Here is a 20,609-nt window from a genome sequence, read left to right on the forward strand (position 1 = left end):
GTGGATGCTCTGAAGGAGATCTGAGAGGAGAGAGGTCCTGGAGGGAGAGCTCCTGGAGAGGTCTTGAAGGAGGCTGTGGAAGGAGAACTCAGGAGGAGTCAGGAGGAGAATTCTCTGGAAACATTTCTTGAAAGGAGGCTCTCTTGAAGGTGGAGTCTGAGGTTGGCATGAGGCCTTACCTAGAGAGATCTTGGGTGAGTGATAAAACCAAGTGACTGATTTATCTCTTAGGACTGAGGTCTAGGCCTTATTGGCTTGAGACCCTTCATTCTTATTCCTTTCTTACTTTCTCTCTTTTTCTATTGATTAATCAGTGTATTATAAATTAAATTTCTCTATAAAACCCAGTTGGCTTGGGCATATTCATAAATTGGGAATATATTCCCTGGCAACCATCTTATATTTATAAAAACCCAAGACACGGTAGAAAACATATTTCAGCGGTCATAATTGATATATATATATATATATATTTCCCTTGCTCCCAAACATTTTAACTATCACGGTTTATGGCCCCCACTCTCTTATCTACAACTATTTAACGCTCAAAAGTATTATAAATCTAACACCGTCTCCCCCCACCCTTCCCATTGGCGATGCGCGATTCCTCTGGGCATCACAGCAACCTGAGCCCATTTCTATGGTGTTGGTTTCTGTAGTAGGGGGTTCATTCAGAGTCTCTCCTCGATCATATCCCCTCCACCCCTGTAGTCAAGCTGTTGTCCCTCCTCGGTGTTTTTACTCCTACCATTTGTCCTCTGCTTCTGGGTAGTGTTTTTTTCTCCTTGGTCCCTACAGGTTGTTCAGGGACATTGCATTGAGACTAATGGAGAAGTCTATTACTTTCAATTATACTGCAGTGTATCAGTCTCTGTGTACAATGTTTTCCTGGCTCTGCTCCTTTCACTCTGTATCACTTCCTGGAGGTCATTCCTCCATGGAATTAATTCCTCCACTTTATTGTTCCTTTTAGCACAATAGTATCTCATCACCAACATATACCATAATTTATTCAGCCATTCCCCAATTGAAGGGCAGCCCCTCATTTTCCAATTTTTGGCCACCACAAAGAGCACAGCTATGAATATTCTTGTACAAGTCTTTTTACTCATTGTCTCTTTGGGGTACAAACCCAGCAGTGCTATAGCTGGATCAAATGAGAGACACTCTTTTATCGCCCTTTGGGCATAGTTTCAGATTACCCTCCAGAATGGTTGGATCATTTCACAATTACACCAGCAATGAATTAGTGTCCCAACTTTGCCACATCCCCTCCAGCATTCATTACTTTCCTTCACTGTCATGTTAGCCAATCTGCTAGGTGTGAGGTGATACCTCATAGTTGTTTTGATTTGCATCTCTCTGACTATGAGAGATTTAGAACCCTTTTTCATGTGCTTATTAATAGTTTTGATTTCTTTGGCTGAGAACTGCCTGTTCATGTACCTTGCCCATTTATTATTTGGAGACTGGCTTGATTTTTTGCACAATTGCTTTAGCTCTTTATAAATTTGAGTAATTAGACCTTTGTCACATGTTTTTGTTATGAAGATTGTTTCCCAATTTGTGGCTTCCCTTCTTATTTTGGTTACATTAGTTTTGTTTGTACTCCACACAATTAAAACTAGACTTGAGCAATTGGAAAAACATTAACTACTCATGGGTAGGATGAGCCAATATAATAAAAATGAACATCCTACCCAAACTGATCTATGTATTTAGTGCCATACCCATTGAACTTCCAAAAATTTTTTTTACTGAATTAGAAAAAAACATAATAAAGTTCATTTGGAAGGACAAAGGATCAGGGATATCCAGGGAAATAATGGAAAAAATACAAAGGAAGGGGGCCTTGCAGTCCCAGATTTCAAACTATACTATAAAGTAGTGGTCATCAAAACAATTTGATACTGGCTAAGAGACAGAAAGGAGGATCAGTGGAGACTTGGCGTAAATGACATCAGCAAGACAGTCTACGACAAACCCAAAGACCCCAGCTTTTGGGACAAAAATCCATTATTTGACAAAAACTCCTGGGAAAACTGGAAGACAGTGTGGGAGAGATTAGGTCTGGATCAACTCCTCACACCCTACACCAAGATAAACTCAGAATGGGTAAATGACTTAACATAAAGAAGGAAACTATAAGTAAATTAGGTGAACACAGAATAGTATACATATCAGACCTTTGGGAAGTGAAAGACTTTTAAACCAAGCAAGACATAGAAAGAGTCACAAAATGTAAAATAAATAATTTTGATACATTCACTTTTAACAAATAAGTTGATTAACATTTTATATTTTGTATTGTGATTACAGACAGAATCAAGGTTGCACACAAGATAAATGATTTCATCACAGGTGGCTTACTACGTAGTTTGAGTTAGTGATTTGTGTAATTGAATCACTGAGGCATGTTGAAGGTTAGTGTACCTGTACTATACCTGTATATATTGTATGGGCCTCTATGATTGATTTGTGTACTGGCTTCATGAGATAGGCTTCTGTGAGTGGGAAAGTTCTTGGGCTTGTCATGTAGCTATAGTTTGGCTAAGAATTATGTACCTAAGTAAAAGTTAACCCATGATAGTCTTTTGGGGATTGGGTTTGTGGGTCTGATCTTTTGGTGATGTTTTGGGGAATTAGGGTATGGGTGTTTTGATCTTTTTTTTTTTTTAAATTTTAATATTATTTTATTTGGTCGTTTTCATACATTATTCACTGGAAACAAAGATTGTTTTCTTTTCCTCCCCTCCCCTCCCTCCCCCCCCCCCCCCGCCTTTCCCTCTCCCATAGCCGACGCATGATTCCACTGGTTATCACATGTGTTCTTGACTCGAACCCATTTCCCTGTTGTTGGAGTTTGCATTATAGTGTTCATTTAGAGTCTCTCCTCAGTCTTATCTCCTCCAACCCTGTAGTCAAGCAGTTGCTTTTCAGCGGTGTTTTTGCTCCCACATTTTATCCTCTGCTTGTGGGTAGTATTTTTTTTTTAGATCCCTGCAGATTGTTCAGGGATTGCATTGATACTAATGGAGAAGTCCATCACCTTCGATTGTACCACAATGTATCAGTCTCTGTGTACAATGTTTTCCTGGTTCTGCTCCTCTCGCTCTGCATTACTTCCTGGAGGTTGTTCCAGTCTCCATGGAAGTTCTCCACTTTATTATTCCTTTTAGCACAATAGTATTCCATCACCAACATATACCACAATTTGTTCAGCCATTCCCCAATTGAAGGGCATCCCCTCATTTTCCAATTTTTGGCCACCACAAAGAGCGCAGCTATGAATATTTTTGTACAAGTCTTTTTGTCCATTATCTCTTTGGGGTACAAGCCCAGCAGTGCTATGGCTGGATCGAAGGGCAGACAGTCTTTTATCGCCCTTTGGACATAGTTCCAAATTGCCCTCCAGAATGGTTGGATCAATTCACAACTCCACCAGCAATGAATCAATGTCCCCACTTTGCCACATCCCCTCCAGCATTCATTACTTTGCATAGCTGTCATGTTAGCCAATCTGCTAGGTGTGAGATGATACCTCAGAGTTGTTTTGATTTGCATCTCTCTGATTATAAGAGATGTAGAGCACTTTTTCATGTGCTTATTAATAGTTTTGATTTCTTTGGCTGAGAATTGCCTGTTCATGTCCCTTGCCCATTTGTCAATTGGAGAATGGCTTGATTTTTTGTACAATTGATTTAGTTCTTTATAAATTTTAGTAATTAAACCCTTGTCAGAGGTTTTTATGAAGATTGTTTCCCAATTTGTTGCTACCCTTCTGATTTTGGTTACATTGGTTTTGTTTGTACAAAAACTTTTTAATTTGATGTAATCCAGATTATTTATTTTGCATTTTGTAATTCTTTCTAATTCTTGCTTGGTTTTGAAGTATTTCCCTTCCCAAAGGTCTGTCATGTATACTATTCTGTGTTCGCCTAATTTTCTTATAGTTTCCTTCTTTATGTTCAAGTCATTCATCCATTTTGAATTTATCTTGGTGTAGGGTGTGAGGTGTTGATCTAAGCCTAATCTTTCCCACACTGTCCTCCAATTTTCCCAACAGTTTTTATGAAATAGTGGATTTTTGTCCCCAAAGCTGGGATCTTTGGGTTTGTCATATACTGTCTTGCTGAGGTTGCTTGCCCCCAGTCTATTCCACTGATCCTCCTTTCTGTCTCTTAGCCAGTACCAAATTGTTTTGATGACCGCTGCTTTATAATATAGTCTGAGATCTGGGACTGCAAGACCCCCTTCCTTTGTGTTTTTTTTTCATTAATTCCCTGGATATCCTTGATCTTTTGTTCTTCCAAATGAACTTTGTTATGATTTTTTCTAAATCAGTAAAAAAATTTTTTGGGAGTTCCATGGGTATGGCACTAAATAGATAGATGAGTTTGGGTAGGATGGTCATTTTTATTATATTGGCTCGTCCTACCCATGAGCAGTTAATGTTCTTCCAATTGTTCAAGTCTAGTTTTAGTTGTGTGCAAAGTGTTTTGTAGTTGTGTTCATATAGATCCTGTGTTTGTCTCGGGAGATAGATTCCTAAGTATTTTATTTTGTCTTGGGTAATTTTGAATGGGATTTCTCTTTCTAGTTCTTGCTGCTGAGCTGTGTTGGAATTATATAGAAATGCTGATGACTTATGTGGGTTTATTTTGTATCCTGCAACTTTGCTAAAGTTGTTGATTATTTCAATTAGCTTTTTGGTTGAGTCTCTAGGATTCTTTAAGTAGACCATCATGTCATCTGCAAAGAGTGATAATTTGGTCTCCTCCTTGCCTATTTTGATGCCTTCAATTTCTTTTTCTTCTCTAATTGCTACTGCTAGTGTTTCTAATACAATGTCAAATAATAGAGGTGATAATGGGCATCCTTGTTTCACTCCTGATCTTAATGGGAATGGATTTAGTTTATCCCCATTGCAGATGATATTAGCTGATGGTTTTAGATATATACTGTTTATTATTTTTAGGAATGACCCTTCTATTCCTATGCTTTCTAGTGTTTTTAGTAGGAATGGGTGTTGTATTTTATCAAAGGCTTTTTCTGCATCTATTGAGATAATCATGTGATTCTTGTTGGTTTGCTTGTTGATGTGGTCAATTATGTGGATAGTTTTCCTAATGTTGAACCAGCCCTGCATCCCTGGTATGAATCCTACTTGATCATGGTGGATGACCCTTCTAATCACTTGCTGGAGTCTTTTTGCTAGTATCCTATTTAAGATTTTTGCATCTATATTCATTAGAGAGATTGGCCTATAGTTTTCTTTCTCTGTTTTTGGCCTGCCTGGCTTTGGAATTAGTACCATGCTTGTGTCATAAAAGGAGTTTGGTAGGACTCCCTCTTTGCTTATTATGTCAAATAGTTTGTATAATATTGGGGTTAACTGTTCTCTGAATGTTTGATAGAATTCACTGGTGAATCCATTAGGCCCTGGGGATTTTTTCTTAGGCAGTTCTTTGATGGCTTGATGGATTTCAATTTCTGATATGGGATTATTTAAGAAAACTATTTCTTCTTCTGTTAGTCTAGGCAATTTATATTTTTGTAAATATTCATCCATATCACCTAGGTTGGTATATTTATTGCCATATAGTTGGGCAAAGTAGTTTTTAATGATTGCCTTAATTTCCTCTTCATTTGAGGTGAGATCCCCCTTTTCATCCTTGATGCTATTAATTTGCCTTTCTTCTTTCCTTTTTTTAATTAAATTAACCAGTACTTTGTCTATTTTGTCTGTTTTTTCAAAGTACCAGCTTCTAGTCTTGTTTATTAGCTCAATAGTTCTGTCACTTTCTATTTTATTAATTTCTCCCTTAATTTTTAGGATCTCTAGTATGGTTTTCTTCTGGGGGTTTTTAATTTGTTCATTCTCAAGTTTTTTGATTTGCATTTCCAATTCCTTGGTCTCTGTCCTCCCTAATTTGTTAATATATGCACTCAGGTATATGAATTTTCCTCTAAGTACTGCCTTGGCTGCATCCCATAAGGTTTGAAAGGATGTTTCGCCGTTGTCATTTTCTTCAACGAAATTGTTAATTGTTTCTATGATTTCTTCTCTAACTATCCGATTTTGGAGTATCATGTTATTTAATTTCCAATTAATTTTTGATTTGGGTCTCCATGTACCCTTGCCGATCAATATTTTAATTGCCTTGTGATCTGAAAAGGCTGCAGTTAATATTTCTGCTTTTCTGCATTTGAGTGCCATGTTTCTATGACCTAGTGTATGATCTATTTTTGTGAATGTGCCATGTGGTGCTGAAAAGAAGGTGTATTCTTTTTTGTCCCTATTTATTTTTCTCCATATGTCTATTAATTCTAATTTTTCTAAGATTTCATTCACCTCTTTTACCTCTTTCTTATTTATTTTTTGATTTGATTTATCTAAATTTGATAGTGGTTGGTTCAAGTCTCCCACTAATATGGTTTTACTGTCTATTTCCTCCTTCAATTCTCCTAGTTTCTCTATTAAAAATTTGGATGCTATACCATTTGGTGCATACATGTTGATTAGTGATATTTCCTCATTGTCTATACTTCCTTTTAGCAGAATATATTTACCTTCCCTGTCCCTTTTGATCAGGTCTATTTGTACTTTGGCTTTGTCAGATATCATGATTGCAACTCCTGCCTTCTTTCTATCGGTTGAGGCCCAAAAGGTCTTACTCCAACCTTTAATTCTAACCTTGTGAGTGTCAACCCGTCTCATATGTGTTTCTTGAAGACAACATATGGTAGGGTTTTGTGTTCTAATCCAATCTGCTATTTGTCTGCGTTTTATGGGTGAGTTCATCCCATTCACATTCAAAGTTATGATTGTTATTTGTGGATTCGCTGGCATTTTGATGTCTTCCCCTAGTTCTGACCTTTCTTCTTTAGCTTTCTCCTTTTGAACCAGTGATTTACTTTAGGTCAGTCCCCCTAGTCCCCTCCCTTGAGATGCTTCCCTTTCTAGCCCCTCCCTTTTTATGCTCCCTTCCCCTCCCCCCTCTCCTTCCCTCCCTTTTTGTACTCCCTCCCCCCTCCCCCTCCTTAATTTTCCTTTCTTTCTTGCCCTAATGGATAAGATAGAATTCAGGATCCCACTGGATCTAGATGTTCTTCCCTCTCAGATTTGATTTCACTGAGAGTAAGGTTTAAGTAATTCCACTTCACGCTCTCTTCCTCTCCTTCTCATATGAGAGTTCTTCCCCTCCCCTTCCCATGTGTATCTTTATATGGGAAAGTTTATTCTATTGATTCCCCCCCTATTTCTTGAAGTTAATCTTAGTATTATCACGGTTCCCCCCTCCCTTTTCCTTTTTTTGCCCCAACTTTCCCCAAATCTTCTTAATTCCCCAATCTTTCCCTATGCATGTTTCTTCTAACTACTCTTATGATGATACAATTTATAAGAGTTACACAAAACATTTTCCCCACATATTAATATATATAATTAGATGTAAATGTAGTCCTTATAGAAGAGAGTTTGACTTAAAGAGAAAGATAAGATTTATCTCCTTTTCCCTTTCTTTCATATTTACCTTTTCATGTTTCTCTTGCTTTCTGTGCTTGGATATCGAACTTTCCACAGAGCTCTGGTCTTTTCTTAGCAAATGCTTGGAAATCTTCTATTTTGTTGAATGCCCATACTTTCCCCTGGAAGTATATAGTCAGTTTTGCTGGGTAGTTGATTCTTGGTTGGAGACCCAGCTCTCTTGCCTTTCTAAATATCGTGTTCCATGCTTTGCGGTCTCTTAGTGTATTAGCCGCTAAGTCGTGTGTGATCCTTATGGGAGCCCCCTTATATCTGAAGCTCTTCTTCTTGGCTTCTTGTAGGATTTTCTCCTTTACTTGGAAGCTCTTGAATTTGGCAATTACATTCCTAGGCGTTGTCTTTTGGGGATTTAGTATAGAAGGTGTTCTATGAATCCTTTCTATTTCTATTTTGCCCCCTTGCTCCAGAACGTGGGGGCAATTTTCTTTTATAATCTCCTCTAGAATAAAATCCAATTTGTTGTTTACCTCTGGTTTTTCTGGGAGACCGATGATACGGAGATTTTCTCGTCTTCCTCTGTTCTCCAGGTCCGTGACCTTCTCAGTGAGATATTTTCTGTTTTCTTCCAATTCATTAATTATTTGGGTTTGCTTTATTGATTCTTGCTGTTTTATCATCTCACTTTCTTCGAGGTGCTTAATTCTGGTCATTAGGGACTGGTTTTGCTTTTCAGCCTTGTCTGCCCTTCTATTGGATGCTTCGAGTTCTTTTTCCAATTGAGCAGTCTTATCTGTCAGACAGCTGATCTCTTTCTCCCATTTTTCTTTCCAGAAGGTTTCCATCTTTTGGATAAGTTCCAGTTTGAGATCTTCCAGAGCTTGTTGATAGTTTCCATTTTGGGAGGCGTGTTCTGAATTTTTTTGGATTTCCTCCTCATTCTCCTCTTTTCCTTGGGTACTTCCACCATAAAAGTTTTCAATAGTCACTTTTTTCCCTTTCTTCCTGGAGGCTTGATTTTGGGCCATGTGAGCCATCCCTTTGGTGGTTTTATTTCCCTTTCCTTTTTTGGTCTGAGGTCTGGGTTATAAGAGCGGTTTTTCTGTGAATTTAGGTTGCTTCAGACTAGTTCTTCCCAGCCTCCGAGCCCAGGTATTCAGCTCCGCCCAGATAATCAGCGCGCGTTGTTCAGCGCAGCCCGCACCGAGTCCAGGTCCGCTGGATTCTCCAGTGAAAGCGCCCTGAGACGTTTTTTTCCTGGCAGTCCCCAGATCCCAAGGACCCTGGAGTGCCCCCCCAGACAGAGACGCTCCCCACTCACTCGCTGTCCCGGTGAGCGCTCAGGTAGCTCATTCTGGTTTAGTGGGGGAGGTGGGGTGGGGGAAGGGCGGCTCAGCTCACTTTTCTGTGCAAGCTTTTCCTTCTTATTTTAGTGTGGAAATGTTCAAGCCCCACGTACCTTTGCCTCTGTGGGGTACTGGGGAGTCCTTCTGTTCCTCCAAAGGTGATTTTATGCTCCTTTGATGTAGTCTATTTTGTTCGGTGCTGGGGAGAGGAAGCGTGCCGCGTCTAGATTGCAGCCATGATTACCCGGAAGTCCGGGTGTTTTGATCTTGCATTATTTCTTTTGAGACTAGGGGGAATGATAACCATGTCAATTCATAGGTAAGGGGCATTGATGAAAGAGGTCATGTAAATGGGGTTGGGTGGGCAATCACATCTTGCCAAGGACCACTCTGTGGTCTCCCCAGCTACCATGTGTGACTCTCTCATGGCATCATGGTCTGGTGCCTCCCAGCAGCTCAGCACTAAAATTGGCTGGCCCCCAGACTGGGGCTTGCAGACTTTTTATACATTTTTGTGGTAGGGGGAGTATAGAGGAATTCCTCGGGTGGGGGGAGTGAATAGGATCTCCTGGGGCTGAGGTATTATCAGTTCCTGGCATATGTCAGGAGGGGGCGGGATAAGAACTCCTGGGGTTAGGGGGCCAGTGAGGGGAAAGAAGGGGTTTGGGAGCTGGCTCTTCACTGTCATCTTAAATACTAGACCTTTTGCTACTGATGGTTCCAGCAAGAAAGGACACGTTTCTCCTTTTGGTCATAAAAATTTTTGGTTGGGATGATGGCATTTCCTTCCTGCAGGAGAGACAATTTTGCTGCAGTAAAGAGAAGTGAAAATATGAATCTATTTACCTTTTTTGTTCCTAATACAAAGTAAGCTCTGTTGATAACCTCAGAATGGCACTCCCCAATTGAAAGTGAATTCAGGGATAGCTGTGTGGCTCAGTGGATGGAGAGCTAAGCATAGAGATGGGAGATCCTGGAATCAAGTGTGGCCTCAGATACTTTCTAGGTGGGCAAGTCTCTAAGAATTGTCTCCTCATCTACGACCTCACATTCCTGTGCTAAAGTTTATTTATTGTCAGATAAGAACCTGTATAACTCTGTAATGTATATAAATTATCCTATAATGTCAGTCTGAAGCAGTCTTCCACAAGAGAGGACTGTCCCAGCTGGTAGATTCTTTATTTGTTGTTTAATTAATACATTGCGGTTCCAATAATTGAAATTCTGGTTGTTTGAACTCACTTGTGAAGTGTACCACTTCAGTTGGAGGCCCCCCAGTGAGATCTCGAGCCCCGGGTTCAGGAGGTAAGGACCTCAGAGAGGGGCTGCTGTAAGAGAGAGAGAGAGAGAGAGAGAGAGAGAGAGAGGGAGAGAGAGAGAGAGAGAGAGAGAGAGAGAGAGAGAGAGAGAGAGAGAGAGAGAGAGAGAGAGAGAGAGAGAGAGAGAGAGAGAGAGAGAGAGAGAGAGAGAGAGAGAGAGAGAGAGAGAGAGAGAGAGAGAGAGAGAGAGAGAGAGAGAGAGAGAGTGTGCTTGCTTGGGGGAGAGTTCTCTAGGCCTGTGGCATATGGCTAAACAGCTGGGGTTGCAACCCTAATTATACTTGGGCAGTTTTTGCTAAGCTGAGGCCTGGGAGGGAGACATGAACCCTTATCCCCTTTTGGGGGTGTTTCTGAGTGTGGACTTGGAGAGTATGCAGTATCTGTCTCCTGCGAGGAACTGGGTCAGAAATCCGAGGAAGCGAATGGTGTCCTCTCCGGAGCTCACCCCTGGTTCTGGTATTTGAGATTTCGAACAAAATTTAGGCTGATCTTGGAACCATCTGTTCTGTTCTTATCTGGTAAATTAGCTCTATTTTTCTAGAATTCTGTTTTGCTTTGCCCCAGGGCCTGTTTTACTCTAAGAGTCTATTTGTTTGAAGGTTCAGTCTTGAAATTCTGTTTGGACCCTCGAGTCCTGTTTGCCCTGGTGTACTGTTTGGCCATGGAGTTCTGTTCTGTTCTGTAAATCCGGATTCAGTGGAGGCTGTTGGGTTGCTGGACATAGCTTTAGTCCCACAGTCAGGTCACTAAAGAGACGTCTCTAAGTGACTTCCAGGGAACCTTCAGGTTCAAAGGTGTCTGAATGTGTGAGAGAGTGTGTCCTATAGGCTTCTGTTGAGTCTTTGTTCTTTTTGTGTGGCTAAATTATACAAAGAAAGAGGCAAAAAGAGTTTAAGATGCAGACGGGAATTTCTTTTGTAGTGGCTGCTCCCTACTCCCTCCAACTGCATCCCAAGGGGGCAGGCTCTGGGCCAGGGGCTGTGCCTGCTCCTGCAGCAAGCTTCCAAGCAGGAGAGAGAATCTCAATAGGAGGGGATTTAAAAGCTCCTTCCTTGAGAAACCCAGTCAGCCTCAGGAACAGCTCACCTCCAACCCCAATTGGGAGCAGATAGTTTAGTCCAGATACTACAAGAGCATTTTGTTAGAAATCACAGTCAAAAAGAGAGAGAGTTTTTGATTGATCAGTTCAGAGAAAGCTAGGGAACATTTAAAAGAGAAAGGAAGGCAAAATTTTAGTCAAAGATTAATATTAAGATGTCAGTCAGGCATTTGACTGTTTTTATCTTGTGTACTAAACCTTGGAAAAGCGATGATTGTTTTATTTCCTAAAAACTGAAAAGAAATAATTATATCCTAAAACTAAAACTTCCTTGCAAGCTTTGCTCTGAAATGAATAACTGCAGATTAACCTCTTGCTCAATAATACTTTGTTGTTTGAATTAAAAGTTAACTTTAATGAAATGTTTTATCTTTTAAACAGATGAAGAATAATTACTTTTCTCAAATTAAAGTTTAGTTTTCTATATTTATATACCTATTCATTTACCTTAGTGCTTGTTTTTTCACAAAAACGGAACACATTTTCTATTTTTTAAACCAGGTTTTACTTTGCAGTATTCTGTACATTGGGTATGCAGAAAAAGTCCCTATAAAGTTTCTTCTTCAGAAGCTCTTTCACCTTGCCACATTACTTTCAATGATGGCAGCATTCCAAACTTGTCTAGAACTAGAAAATGTACGTAACAGCACTATAATATTGCACAAATGTTTTACATCTTTCACTTGCAAGTATAAGTATAGCCTATGAAAGGGGAATTAGAGGACAAGAAAAGTGACAGCAATTTGAATATAAGGAAGCAAATTCCCTGGTTACACTGAACTAAGAATTTCATTTGAGTTTCAATAATTAAAGGTACATGAAGTCCTAAAGCACCCTTCGTACTAAATGCATTTTCCAAAATTGGTCTTCATCCTTTTTTTCCCCTTTGGGGCTCTGATCCTTCATGATCTAGGGTGCTTTAGGACAAAAGACAGAAGACGAGGGCATGACCACTCGTGCCCCTGCACACTGTGGAAAAAACAATGAGCGGTTGAGGATGTAATTATTAATCTGTTAACAGTTTCTTCCTGATGTCTGCAATTAGATGAAGCTGTAAATATGTAGGGGCTGTTAACTTGTGCTTAACGAGAGGAGCAGATGGCCCCATTTGGGCAAAAGTGGGAGTAGAGGGAGGGAAGCGAGGAAGAAGAAATGGAAGTTAAAATGTATTCTGTACAGTGTTTTAACTATGTACGTGTTATCACCCCAAATCTTCTAAAGGGAAAGGAAAGGGCACGAAGGTAAAGAGAATAGCTCCTGACCTTTTATTATTTCTCCCCTATGAACGACATGGTAAATATGGCCTGTTTCAAATGTCTGCTTCTCCTTTTCATAATCCAATACCCTTGGAGGATGCCTGAAAATTGTTATTAGATTTAGACCCAAACTCCAAACCACAGCACTACTGAATCGAAATGACACGGCGTAGAGGATAACCACCTCTGGAGTGGCCAACAGTGCTTGCACACGGCAGAAGTAGGGCTTCGGCACGTCCAGTTCTCACTACAAACAGAATGACGTTCAAATGGACTGAAAAGAGAAACACACTCAAAAGTGATACCTGAGCACAAGAGAAATAGCTGACCAACCCAAGAGAAACAGTTTTATTCTTACATGGTGGTTAAAAGTAATTGAAATATCCCGACACTTTCAGTGAAAGTAACATTTCTAATTACAAATCATAATGCATGTTGGAATCGCTACCGTAAGGCTGAAAAAGCCTTAGGCAAAAGCCCTGTCTAGGAATAATAATATAGTGCTTCTTCAGTCTGCACAAAGACTAAAAGGTAATTTGCAGTCAATCTGCGAATGTTGAGACAATGTCACAAGGTACTTTTTCCTGTACAATTAAATGTATACTTCAAGAGATAACCAGGATCAGCACGTTTACTATATTTTAAAGGAAGTTGACTAAACAGCACTTTTGCTGAGAGATGTTTATCAAAGTGGCTGTAAGGTTCTATACAATTAGGGAAGTATCTGCTTTCATTCATTTATTCAAATGTTCTCTCTTTTTTGGTTACACGTGTCCTGCTCAGTTAATCCATTGAAATGGATTTTTCTCAAAATGCACAGTTTCAGATGTGCATGCTTTATTTTATACAAATGGAGTAAAAATGGTCAGTAAGTGGTATAAATCTTGCAGCACTCTGCTAGCAAAATACATGCCTAAGTCACAATATGCAATACTGTACCACAAATTATAGAATCAAATAATTTGTTTCTTTTCAATACTTTTTTATTCTACATAAATTACTAATGTTTAAAAAGCAAATAAGTTGGACAGTTGCAGGGTAAAACCTGTTCATCCAACTGTAAAAGCTGATATCTGTTTCCAAAAATCACAATAAATGCAGAACAAAGAGAAGTGTTTGGTGCATGCAACACCTTTGAGTGAAAAACACTGACTCCCACTGTTGAAAAATAAAACAAACAAAACGAAAATGCTACTTGCACTCCACCTTAAAATGCATTGTATTGGTTTAGTTTTTAACAGGACAGAATTCCAAGAGTCAGAATGAAATAAAGCAGGTAAAGATTTAAGAGCCATTATCAAAAATAAATTACATTTTTTTCCAAGATACAGAAATGTTGCTGTGATGGCTGGGAGCCCAGTAGCCTTTCGATGGCTGCATTGATATCTCCTCCAGTTGCTATTAGAGCCTGTAAGTTTGCTTCACGGTTCAAGAAACCCATTGCACTGAACTGTTCCAGTTGCTGCTGAAATCTGAGGATTTGCCCCAGCAAAAGCCTGCAACATTTGTTGAATAAACTGTTGGTGTCCAGGTTCTGTAGTTCCCTATGATGGACTTGTATTTTCACTAGGTGCTGAACGAGACACATTTGTTCCTGTAGAGCTTCCAGTGTTTCCCAATCCCGCCCGGCCAGGAGTTAACCCTGGTATGAGCCCTGGTGCTTCTGTTGCTAATGTCTGTAGACCTTTTTGAATCTGTAACAAGGCCTGCATTGCTCTAGGATTGGACATTGCTGATAGCATGCCAGGATTCTGCATTAGTTGGAGGAAAGTTGGGAGTTGTTGTCTCATTTGTTCTTGAAGCTGAGGATTTCCAGCAAATAAGGGATGATTCAGCATCATCTGTGCAGCAAGATCAGGATTCTGGCTTAGTGACTGCATCATACTCCTCATGTAGGGTGCCGATAGCATAAGTTGTGGATTTTCAGTTATCTGCTGCAATAAGCTCTGCATTCCTCCCACTCCAGGTCCCAAATTTGGCAGACTGTTACTTTGTCCAGTAGAGTTGGTAGTGCTATTGCTAACATTGCTACCAGTGCCAACAACACTGCTGCTGGTGTTACTGCTGGTTGTTGAACTCTGAGTTCCAGACTGTGGAGCCCATGGGTTAGGTAAAGGATCTCTATTTTCTGTACGAGAAGGCTGGCTGCCTTCAGCAGAGGGTGAATTGCTCACCAATGATGCAAAAGGATTACCACCAAACTGTTCTTGTGCCACAGTCAACATTGGTTCCTGAATATCAGTGTACATATGCCTCAAAGCATTGTATCCGCCTGGTATACTTTCAAGATTATTCAAGGCTCTGTCTTGATTTCTCATCATTTCTTGCATCATTGCTGGATTTCCTGCAAGTTCTAGTGTTTGTCTCATTATATCTGGATTATTAATCATGTGACTAATCTCTGGATTTCATTGTATTAACTGTTGCATTTGAGGATTGGCCATAATTAATTGTCTCATTAAGTCAGGATTTGAAAGTATGCTCTGAACAAAGGGAGTTTCCATAATCTGGACCATCATTTCCAGATTAGACATGAGCTGCCGCTGCATTTGACTATGTAGTTCAGAAAAGTTGGATGTATTCAAGCCCAAGCTACTCAGAACTGCAAGACCTCCAAGGCCACCTAAACCAAAAGGGTTGCTATTTGTAGAAACTGGTGTGGAGTTACTATTGGGAGATTCTGATGTGGTAGAATTACTTCCAGTGGTGTTTGTTTGCTGAACTGGATGATCCTGAAGTCTGTTTTGTGTTTTTATGACAAGGTGAACAGTAAGTCCATCATGTATTCCATGCTGGGTCAAAGTATCTTGATCTTTTAAAATTTTTCCAGCAAATATTAACACAAGTTGATTGGGATGGGACTTGAATCGTTTGGAAATTTTTTCCCTTAAGCTCGCACATGCTTCCATGTTATTCCTCCTCTCCCTTCTTGCCCCTCTCCCTTCATCGAAAGCTGGATACCCACCTCGTCGCTTTTCTGCCTCTTCCTCTAAAGTGCCTTTTAAGGTATAAAATCCATCTTCCAGACAACAGGATCATTCTATTCAACTACTTCCAGAGGCATATAATTGCAACTGCTGTTGTCTAGAATAATTTACTGCATGAGCTCATGAGGCCACTGAAAGGGGGAAAAATGCAAGGAGAAAAGAAAATTTTCCAATAGCAGAACAATGGCATTGCCAATAAATCTAGTGAAGTGCATTCCCTGTTTCTCTTTGTGCATTTAGTACCTACTACAACACAAACAAGGACTTAAGAACCTGAAATACTATGCTTTGCTTCCTTTCTTGTAAGGAGAGAGATGTACATTCTGAGCGGCAACATCTAACATGCTCTAATACATATTCAGGTAAATGCAGGCTGCTTACATGTAAGCCATCTAGTTTATAGGGCATCTGTGGGGACTCATCTTCTTTCCATTTATTTTCTTCAGGATCAAATGTGAGAATAGAATCAATGTAATGTGATGACACTGTAATGACCATTATAGCAAAGTCTCCAAGAACCATTATTTGTTTGTGTGAATCTTAAAACTGTTCAGACTGTACCTTAGAAGAGTTGGTTAAGTTTTTCCCCTATTGTAACAATGGAGGTACTTGATCAGGAATGTATTGGGAACTTTAAAATTACTCCACCCTACGCAGACAGTGCCTTAGGGGAAGATAAAGTTGCAAACTTCTGATTGAACAATGAAAAGTCCCTAACTCATACCTTATAGAGAAGCCAAAACCTTAAGCTAGGTGGTCTGTTTTTAGATCTAATACAAAAGGGTGCTAAGTACCTTTGAAGGTTAAATTAATCACTAAAAGGTCAAACAACTTACAAAAGGCAAGCTTAACAAAAGAGGTGTGAAGTACTCAGTAGATTTTATCTAACCAGAGAAGGTGAGAACCAAAGAAGATAAGAACTAAGAATGGGCAGTCCTGGGGGAAAAAAGTATCTACTGTGATTGGTAGATGTGAACTTTTAGGGGAGGTGTCATAAGAGAAAATTTCTTTAAAAGGTCTCTGTTGGAACTCAGTTCAGGAGTTGGGGAGTTCACTGAAGGACTGGAGCTTGCTTGAGACAATCTTGTGGTGAGTGATAAAGACTGATTCACTCTCCCTTAGACTACTATTTTCTCTTTCTCTCTCTCTACATCCCTTAATTCCTTCATTTATAGTAATTAAAATCTCCATAAATCCCAGCTGACTTGGGTATTTCCTATTTGGGAATTTTCCCATGGCGACCACTTAATTTTACGTTAAAAATCAAGACACTAAAAATTATCTTTACAGTTTGGCCAAAACCTTGTTTTTTAACATTCACAGTCTGGGAGACCACATTTTTTCGGTTACATTTGTCCAATACAGCTGCACCATGACCACTTCTCCCAACTGGCATTGATGCCAAGATAGTCCACTGATCAGTGACTGGGTCGTAAACTTCTGTGGAAGGGTCTCCCTGTGACTCAAAAGACACCCTTAAGAGCACACAGATACCACCAAACACATATAACTTACCATTGTAAGAAATCACTTTGTGAAAGCATCTCACATAATTAATTTTGCACTTATTCTCCCAACAATTAGTAACTCCTTGAGTTCTTCTAGTTCCGTGTTCCACTGTTCCTTCTTGACTAGGATCAAATACACACACTTGTTTGGAAGTGGAAGATGAGGTAATTCCACCAGTGATAAACAACTTGTTACTAAGCACTGTCCTCTCATGTCCATATATATTGACCGGAGAAGGATCCACAAATTCCCATTTGTCTACAGTTGATGTCACAACGTTCTGATGAATAAAACATCTCAGCCCTGGTTCTTCCAGCCACAGCATAGATGTACCTACCAATAATACCAACTGCACATTCTGACCGTGGAAACAGACAGAGCTGCCATTCTCAGCCTAGTATTTTGTCTCGGACCATACCTGAATACTTTGGAGGAGGCATGGAATTGACCATCTGGCCCCCATTCTTCCCTGCATAGCAAGAACACAGAGTTACTCACGATGGCAAGGCAGTCTGGGCACAGAGGTGCTTGTGGACCCTCCAGGTCCCACCAGACCCGTGCTTGGTGTAAAAGAAGGATTTTACTATTTACCATGCTATGTCCTATCATTCCTCTGAATACTGCAGTCTGGGGTTTGGCAGAACGGATATGGCTGGACTTCATTTCCATCAAAGGCTGCTGGTGAATACTCTGAAAGTGATTCAGGGCTTGGTCAACACATGTTGTAGCTGCTGAGAGTATCTATACAATTCTGACATCTTAACCTTTCAAATGAATTTTGTCCTGATCTCGCTCCCTCGTGTCAGCTGTGAACACTGTCCAGAAGTAGTCACTCTGGGTGGCAAGGAGTGCTTGATGTGCCTGGAATGGGTGATCTCCAATGACAAGTGGTGTTGGGTCCGAGTGGGCGACCCCTACCAAGGAGCACATCAAGAAATAGCGCGCTAGGGGAACTCAACAAAGGAGTCCCTCCCCTGCCCAGTCAGGGTACCGAATATAGAGCATATGGTAGTTCTGTGTTCAAGTTAGTTAAAACATTCTGTGGTTTGGCCTCAGCTCATATTGCAAACAGGGTGAGGCCCGTCCTAGACAGGACAGCCTCAGAGAGGGCTCTTTTACACTTCATCAGTGGGACATCAAGAAGCCATCCCTCCTCATACACTTCTCTCAACCCAGCAGAGACACTAGTGTCATGGAAGGAGGAACTAAACCCTTCTCCGTCCCCTGCCATGGGGGCTGGGCCCAGTTCAGAGTGGACTGGCATCTGCATCAGGAAAGGCACCTCCACCATTCCCATTAATTGGGTTCGGCGAATTCCGTCCAAGAGGGAAGACCCAGGGATGATCAGGCCATTAAGACTGAACCCTCCTCGTCCTCCTGCTACCGCTCCTCCTCTGCTTCCCCTCACCTCTAGAGGGGCTCCTCCCTCCAGACCGGGACCGGGGCACCTCGAGGAGGCCAGCATGGGGGGAGCCTGTACCCGGCTACTGTGGTGGCTGTGGCCCCCATCTTCCCTGCCCTGCAAGAGTAACTCAGTATAGCTGGGGGAGGGAGAGGCCTGGGCTGGGGGAGGGAGGGTCAAAGTGGGGGGTCAACTCTGGAAGAGGAGCCGCCCGCCTTGATCCTAGCAGGACATCTTGTGCCTGCACCTCCCTTGAGGGTGCCGAGTTCAGCCACTCCGAGAAGGTGAGCTCCTCCCTGCGGTGCTGCTTACTCCCCAGTGACTGTGTAACTGTGATCCAGAACCGAAGCCTGCAGCCTCTGTGGAGCCCTAGCCGGGGTTGGCCAAGACCACCTCCTCCCACCCACCTTAGCTTCTCAGTTCGTCTGCCCATCAGTGGCTCGGTCCGTTGATGAGGCAGCACCGGAGACTCCTAGGGTGAAACCCTCGAAGGGTGCAGGGGGAAGAGAAGGCAGTGGGGAACAAGAGGAGGGGGAGCAAGAGGGGAAAGGGAAGTTATCCTCTGCCCCCCCCCCTCCTCTCTCCAGTCCTGGAAAGGCCATGAGGCTGAGCCACAGGATTGATTTCTGAATCCTTAAACTTGGTGAAAGTCCAACCTCTACCATGGTCTTCAGCCTGGAAGGCTGCCATGCAATTTCAATACCGTCTTTGTAATGCCACAGACACACCAACTCAGCATCTGAATGAGATTGGGCCAGCTCCAGAGGAAGGACTTTCAAATGAGCTTCTGGTCTGACTACTGGCTATGCCACTGTGTTGGTATCTAATCCTTTGACTTGTTGCGGATTGCCAATAAGATGCTGATGTTTCTATCCCACCACCTGCTGGACTGACACTCCCACATCCCCCATACCTTGAAACCTCCATAAAAATCCCTTCTATTTTGTCTGATTCTCTCTGACCATCAGTGGTGGAGCTGACAGGCTGAACATGTTGTGTGGTCTATTTTCTGTCTTTCTGTCCTTCCTACTTAGCAACCCATGCAAGATTATCTTCTAGCAGCATTTTCCCTCTGAATTCACTTTCTTTTTAAAATTTTTATTTTATTTTTACCCCACCCCCACCCCCTTCCTTCTTGGAATCAATACTGTGTATTGGTTCAAAGGCAAAAGAGTGGGAAGGACTAGGTAATGAGGGTCAAGTGACTTGCCCAGCTAGAAAGTATCTAAGGCCAGATTTGATTCCAGGATCTCCCATCTCTAGACTTGGCTCTCCATCCACTGAGCCACCCAGCAGCCCCTGAATTCATTTACAATTGGAGATTACCATTCTGAGGTTACCAACAGAGCTTACGTTGTGTTAGGATCAACAAAAAGGTAAATAGATTCATATTTTCACTTCTCTTTTCTGCAGCAAAATTGTCAATCTTGCAGGAGGGAAATGCCATCATCCCAACCAAAAATGTTTATGACCAAAAGAAGGAATGTATACTTTTTTGCTGGGACAATCAGTAGCAAAGGGTCTAGTATTTAACATGACAGTGAAGAGCCAGCTCCCAAACCCCTTCTTTCCCCTCACTGGCCCCCTAACCCCAGGAGTTCTTGCCCCTCCCCTTCCTGACATATGCCAGGAACTGATAACACCTCAGCCCCAGGAGTCACAGTCTTGTCTCTATGTATTGTGAATTTTAAAAATTTTCCACCCTAATTAGAGCATTCTTTAGAAGGTGTGATTTAGCTATTTCCTGATAAGTAACAATGGAGATACATGGAATAATAGAATTGAGTCTTGGAAACTACATTCTCCACCCTACTCAGTTTAACAAGATTTTGAAGGTATGCATCAAACTCAAGATTTCATTATCTCAGGAGATGGCCTTCAACAGACATATGCAAAAAGGAGAGACCTCTGAGCTGTCCTAAGTCAAGCTAAGTCCTCATTGATACAGATGAGATGCACAAAAGTGATGTAAAAACCTCCATATAAGGCACGTCACTTCCCGCCTCTTTCTCTTCCTGGAGATACAAACTCTGGCTGGCAGCATGCTAAGCCTTCCTACGTCTTGCAGTGTTGAGTGGTGAATTTTTCCCTGGAGCTGATTTTAGGTTCTGGCATCTTAGCTGAGCCTCTTTGGAGGTCAGTCTAATTCCTTCCTCCTTCATACTCCAAACCCTTACTCTCTTATCTCCTGATCTCCCCACCCGA

The 20,609-nt window shown here is 41.3% G+C and overlaps 1 protein-coding gene and 2 pseudogenes across 1 annotated transcript in view; 1 reads left to right on the forward strand and 2 right to left on the reverse strand.

Annotated features, from left to right (window-relative positions):
- The window catches only part of LOC130453528 (zinc finger protein 260-like), a 498,148-nt gene that overhangs the window by 75,799 nt on the left and 401,740 nt on the right, over nt 1-20,609 (forward strand). The window lies entirely within an intron of this gene.
- On the reverse strand, nt 13,468-15,571 carry LOC103099978 (ubiquilin-1-like; annotated as a pseudogene).
- On the reverse strand, nt 16,688-19,695 carry LOC130456863 (kelch-like protein 15; annotated as a pseudogene).

This window comes from Monodelphis domestica, chromosome 2, assembly GCF_027887165.1.
Source record: "Monodelphis domestica isolate mMonDom1 chromosome 2, mMonDom1.pri, whole genome shotgun sequence".
In the NCBI taxonomy this organism is placed as follows: Eukaryota; Metazoa; Chordata; class Mammalia; order Didelphimorphia; family Didelphidae; genus Monodelphis; species Monodelphis domestica.